Source organism: Nuphar pumila, chromosome 13, assembly GCF_984573655.1.
Source record: "Nuphar pumila chromosome 13, dmNupPumi1.hap1.1, whole genome shotgun sequence".
NCBI classification, from domain to species: Eukaryota; Viridiplantae; Streptophyta; class Magnoliopsida; order Nymphaeales; family Nymphaeaceae; genus Nuphar; species Nuphar pumila.
The window spans coordinates 56,925,932-56,932,326 of record NC_143261.1 but is presented as its reverse complement, the minus strand read 5'-3'; the positions used below and the strand labels follow the sequence as shown (position 1 = coordinate 56,932,326).

At 43.6% G+C, this 6,395-nt stretch overlaps 1 non-coding gene across 1 annotated transcript; it reads right to left on the bottom strand.

The window, feature by feature from the left end:
* Window positions 1-1,420: 1,420 nt before the first annotated feature.
* On the bottom strand, window positions 1,421-1,523 carry LOC149818457 (small nucleolar RNA R71). Its single transcript, XR_016427478.1, has one exon. It is a non-coding gene; the product is annotated as a small nucleolar RNA R71 (small nucleolar RNA).
* Window positions 1,524-6,395: the final 4,872 nt, after the last annotated feature.

Sequence of the window (6,395 nt, the reverse complement as noted above, 5' to 3'; positions counted from 1 at the left end):
TTAGTTTAGTATTTTATTTAATTTTTGTTTGATAAGTAGCATTTGTTTTATTATTTTCGTAAAATTAGAATTAGTTTGAGTTACTGTTTGCATTATTAGAATAGAATACTAACTTTGTATTTTTCTGCATTTTTAGGTTGTAAAGCCTATTTAGTTTCCAGGGTTTTTTTTGCAAGTGTGAGGAGCGAATAATTGGCGAAAAGACGGAAATACCCTTGGTGTGGAGCAAAAGAAGTAGTTGCTCTTTATTTTCATTTTAGTGATTAAATGTATTTGTATTAGTTTTATAATTGTCGATTGACATTTGTCATTAATAAGTTAAATTTTCTAGAAATATCTGGATTAATTCCTGTTCCCTGAGGATTCCACCCGTACTTACCACTTTGTGGAAAGTCGGTTTTTATATTTTTGGTTGACGATTTTCCAAAGTTTTATTGAAAATAATTGTTTTAAAAAGATCATTTCAAAATTATCAACCAAATTTTGGCGCCGTTGCCGGGGAACGACGAATTAATTACTTTATTTCTTAGAGTTTGATTTATTAATTTGTTTTAGTTAGTTAATTAGTTGTTTTATTTTTAGTTAGTAGGATTAGTAAGTGAATATAGGATTAACATAGTTAGTAAATATAGGATTCACGTTCTGTTCTTTCTAGGATTCACTTGAAATTCATTCTGCAAGGAGCGATTAGATAGGTGGGTTTTAGAAAAACTTAGTTTGTGATTTCCTGTATTTATCTTTTCAGTACTTTAGAGTAGTTTAATTTGTTATTTCATTTACTTAGTTAGATCATTCTGACATAATTAGTTTAGCATATTTGTTTAGTAGTTGTCTATTTTGTGTTGTTTACATTTTAGTACCTGTGTTAGTTTATTTTTATTTTTTAGAGTTAGGTCGTTTGCTTACATCTGGTCTTAGTACCAGTGTATGCAGGGGCGACGAGGTCTAGGAACCCCATTACACCCATTTGTTGACAACCCAGAGAGAATTTTACATTCTCATCGAAGTTCGGCAACAATGGCTGACATGGATCCTCCACCTCCACCCCCAGTTCATTCACGTCCTCTGCGGGAATACTTCATTCCCACAGATTATGTTCAGGCATCCTGCATTCGGAGACCCGATGTAGGAGCGCCGCATTATGAGATTAAGGCCAGCATTATTCAGATGCTTCCATCCTTTTATGGCCTTAGTCATGAGGATCCCTACCGACATTTAGATGAATTTCTCGAAATCTGTTCTACTGTTAAGATACACAATTTTGATGATGATGCTTTGAGGTTGACCCTATTCCCCTTTTCATTGAAGGACAAAGCCAAGTATTGGCTAAAGTCTTTAGATTCTGTAGAAATAGAGTCATGGGATCAATTGCAACAGGAGTTTCTTCGGAAATATTTTTCCATTGGTCGTACGAACCAATATCGTAGAGCCATCACTAGCTTTTCAGAGCTAGATGGTGAGCGCTTTCATGAGACCTGGGAGAGAATGAAGGATCTCCTCAGGAAATGTCCCCATCATCAGGTGCCGAAATGGCAACTGGTGCAGAGCTTCTATGATGGATTGTCTGACAAGAATCGTCAGATGATCGACTCTTCATGTGGAGGGACATTCATGCTAAAGAGCGAGGACGAAGCATGGAGGCTATTTGATACATTGGCCGAGAATTCACTCCACCATGCTTCGAGCTCTCATTCGGATAGAGCCACACCCAACATTCAGAAGAAAGCTGGTGTTCTTGAGATTGGTCCATCTACTGCACTACATTGCAAGGTAGACATGATTGCTCAGAAGCTGGACCAGCTTCTCTCAGGACCATCCACTACACAGCAGGTGTGTACTCTTTGTGCCAGTCCGGCACACGAGATCACTGAGTGCCCTTCAGCAGCTCAGTACCCTGAATTTGTTCAAGAACAAGTTCAGGCAGCTCAGGTGTAACGCCCCGGATTTTCAAAACAAAGCTAAGTTAAAATTTTCATGAATTTCTTCTTTTTTTTTCTTTGCAGCGGAACTTTAAAAAGCTTTTAGCAGCGGAATCGGACGATAATGAGTCGTCGGTTTTAGAAAACTCCGAGCACGTTGCAGGTATGTGGCCAAGCAACTCATTGACCACCGAGGTGTTCCATTTTATCGACAACCACATGTTTATTACAACATCACCGCTTGGAAAAGCAGTATAGGTTCAATAAAAGGAAGCAGTACAACTCTGTCTAGAGAAACCCTGGAACTTGATGCCGCCTTGCTCCGCATATCGCCACGTAGGTACAACACCTGAAATCCCCATTAAACGGGGTCAGAACCACTGATGGTCTGGTAAGCATGCAGTCATTCATCCATTCAACTCAAGTACAAATAATGACCACTTAGGGTCGCAATGCGTAATAACGACGCTCAAGCCTCCAAGACTTAGCGTATATCGTAAGAGCCTCCTTAGGGCTATGAGTTGAACATTCGCTCAAGTCTTCACGACTTAGCCTTGACCACTTCCAGGTCTTAAAGTGATGTCTAGCTCAAGTCTTCATACTTGGCACATCCGTATCCCACGCATCTAAGGACAGCTTCTCGAGCTTCGCTTAGTCGTGCAGATACAACACGGGACTTTGCCCAGTCGGTCCAGTCGTATACCGAACATGACACCTTCACAAAGGTTATGCAGGACTGACTCAACACGTCATCCACTCATACATTCAAAGTATCGCTGTACCTAAGCTAATGCATTGTTTGATAATTAACCGCTCCCGCCTTTGGTACGCAGGTAGAGCTATTGTTCGGGCATCAACGCGACGTTCTGGGGGTTGATTATTCTATGTATTTTAGATACCCCAGAGGCCTGTTGACCCTATCCATAGTAGGGCAGTGTGTTTCAACTGGGAGAACCCTACTAGGCCCATATTCGGATGCATCCTCTACTTGCAGTAGTTGGGTTCAATCCTTAGATCTTAAGGATAACCACGACCCCAAAACCCATGAGTGACTGAGGCCATCGTGGACTCTATCAGGTCCAAAGTAAAATACGTGTCACTCAAGGTTGTACCATCACTGTCATTCCACAGTGAGCATAATTCTTGAAGGGGTCTGCCAGTCTTACAATTACTTGGACAGAATCTGCATGCCATTTAGGCAGCCCGTGCTTTTAGCACTACGGGAGTATGTACCCGACCCCATTCAGTCTGCCCCAACACAGTCATTACTGAGGGGGTACCCCTAACACGATTTTCAACCGCGATGTATGTCCGACCTTAAGTCTTATTCATATGCATGCAGAACACCGCTCTTGGCACTTCGGCCACCACGAGCATCACACCTCTTTGGGTGGAAACAACACACTCTGGCTCTTCGGCCCTTACGAGTCTGGTTGCGTAACCGTTCTCAATGAGCATGCATATGACTCGATCTAAATAGATCGGATACTCGGCGTATTTTTACGCAACGAGTCCAAACCTAGTCAAGGCGCAACCTCTACTCTGGCTCGACGGCCCTTACGAGCAAGGTGCCCTTGCAGGCACAGGGATACGAGCCGTTCTGGCATCGTTCCATCAACGGACATCATTATGCCGTTCAACTGGTTCCGGCAGCTCTTCTGCCAACCATTTCGTCAGCACCTCCCCTGCTCTACCGGCAGTGGTGCGACGAACCCTTCTACGTTGTAGAAGGCATTCCATGAACTGGGTAGCACTCTGCGATATGTCAGAGTATCCTGCTATGTTCTTTCTGAGCTATTCTTAGCTTCTTCAGAAATTTCTGCAGCACTTCCTCTCTTTTACAGAGAAAGCGTGCGTTTCTTTTATCCATTTCAGCGGCATCTCCCCTCTTTGGCGGGAAATCGCTACGCTTAACTCGGGAAACGGATGTGCACCGTTGTGCGTGCTTTGCATCCATCAAGGTTGCAGGAACCCTGGGCCATAGCCAGGCCATACGTAATTGACTTAGTTTTTACGTAAAGAGCATTTTGCCAAAAATCGAAGCCTTTCCAATAGGGGCTTCATTCGTCAAGCAGAATCTTGAACGAGGAGCGGTCAGGGAATCACATTGGCGATTTGGAGTTGATCTCCATTTGAACGCTCATTTATGCGCTATATATGTAATATAAGCAGAAGCCTGTGCTTTATACAGCGGCGGCGTAAAGAAATGCATATACTATTGTTTAGGGTGTGTAACTGAACGAAATATTCTACATATATAACAAAACAGGAGCCTTGGCATCGTTCGACGCGACGGCGTAAGTAAATACATTACAGAAAGCAGGAGCCTTGACATCGTTCGACGCGACGGCGTAAGTAAATGCATAATCGGAAGTGCAGTAATCGTAAGTGCAGAAAACAGGGAGCCTTGGCATCATACGACGCGACGGCAAAGGTAAATTACATAGCCTGTGCGATATAGGACGCGTCGGCAGAATCAACAGATATACACCTAGATCCGCATCCAACGATAGTTACGAGGCGAGCGGGTGAACACCGAAGTGTTCTGAAGGGCTCAACCAAGAACTAAAGCGAGATACCATTTTTAAAACGCATATACTGCGTATTTGAACATAAATATATCCGACGATAGTTCCGAGACGAGCGGGTGAACATCGAAGTGTCCAAAAAGGGCTCAATCAAGAACTAAAGCAAGATACTACTTTAGAAAGTATATGCTATATACAAACAATCAAATACTTGAGAGAGATGGATCAACGAAGCGAACTTACTTCAAATCGTTGAAGAAACGGCTCTGGTTGCTTCAAACGCTTCGAACGAGGCTCGACTTCGAAAAAGGATCAACTTCGAACTTCGGACGAAAAAGGACTTGGACTTTGACTTTGAACCAAACCAGGTTCAAGTCAAGTCAACTGGGTTCAGACTTAGGTCAGGTAGGTTCAGACCTAGGTCAGGTGGGTTAGGACCAGGTCAGGCAGGCTCAGACCAGGTCAAGCAGGCTCAGGCTAAGTCAGGCAGGCTCAGACCAGGTCAGGTGGGCTCAGGTGGGCTAGGCTAGGTAGGGGAGGTTTGGAAAAAGGAGGAGAGAGAGAGGAGTTGGCGATTTTTAGAGAGAGGGGGGCTCCTCTATTTATAGGAAGTGAAACTTGGGCCCCAAGTTTCACTTTTACCCTTATACCCCTTGGCTTTTCAGAAATCCCTTCCATGGAAGGTGCTGGAAGGAGCTGGAAGGTCCTGGAAGATGCTGGAAGATGCTGGAAGGTGCTAGAATATTCTAGAATATTCTAGAATATTTTCTGAGAAATATTTCTGTGGGTCCCACCAATATTTTCGTGGGTCCCGCAAGAATTTCGGGTTTTTGGCGACATTTTTCTGAAAAATTTTGAGTACGCCATTTTCTTCGCATTGACGTAACTAAGAAAGTTGGCTCGAGAAAATCCTTTGATTTTGTTTAGGTAGGAAGTTATGGCTTCCAGAGTGTTTGAGCATATATTCGCGAATCGACGAATATCCTAAGTATAACTGGCTCGCAGGAATTGATCCGTTTCGCATTATGAGAAAAAATGCCATTTTTACCGGTGAATGCCTCATGAATTTTATTCAGATATTTTCTGAAAAATTGCGGGTCTTACATCATTACCCCCTTAAAGGAATTTCGTCCGCGAAATTCAGTTAAGATTACAAGGTGAAGAGTTCAGGATATTTATCCCGCATATCCGATTCGGGATCCCAAGTGCAATCATCAATTCCATGATGTTGCCACCTCACTTTAACAAGTCGAATGACCTTCGTCCTTAGCACTTGCTCCCGGCGGTCCATGATCTCTACTGGCCTTTCTTCTACCGTCATATCTTCTCGGATGTCAATGTCTTCATGTTGAATGACGTGAGAAGGATCATGAACGTACTTTCTTAGCATTGATACGTGAAATACATCATGTATTTGCGCGTATTGCGGTGGCAATGCTACTCGGTAGGCCGTCTCTCCGATTCGGTTCAAAATTTCGAAGGGACCAACGAATCTAGGGTTGAGCTTCCCCTTCTTTCCAAAACGAAACACACTCTTGGTTGGAGAGACCTTGATAAAAACCTTATCTCCAACCTTAAAAGTGAGTTCCCTACGCCGCTGATCGGCGTAGCTCTTCTGTCGACTCTGAGCAGTCAGTAGCTTCTTTCTGATCATGTGGACCTGCTCAGTGTAGTGCTGCAACACAATGGGTGAGTCCAAGGTTCGTTCACCCACTTCACCCCAATGGATTGGTGATCGACAGGGTCGCCCGTACAAGGCTTCATACGGTGCCATCCCAATGCTAGCGTGGTGGCTATTATTATAAGCAAATTCAGCCAACGCTAGGTGGGAATCCCAATCACCTTTCCATTCCAGCATACAGGCTCTGAGCATATCTTCAAGAGTCTGTATGGTACGTTCTGATTGCCCATCTGTTTGGGGATGGAATGCTGTACTGAACTTGAGTTT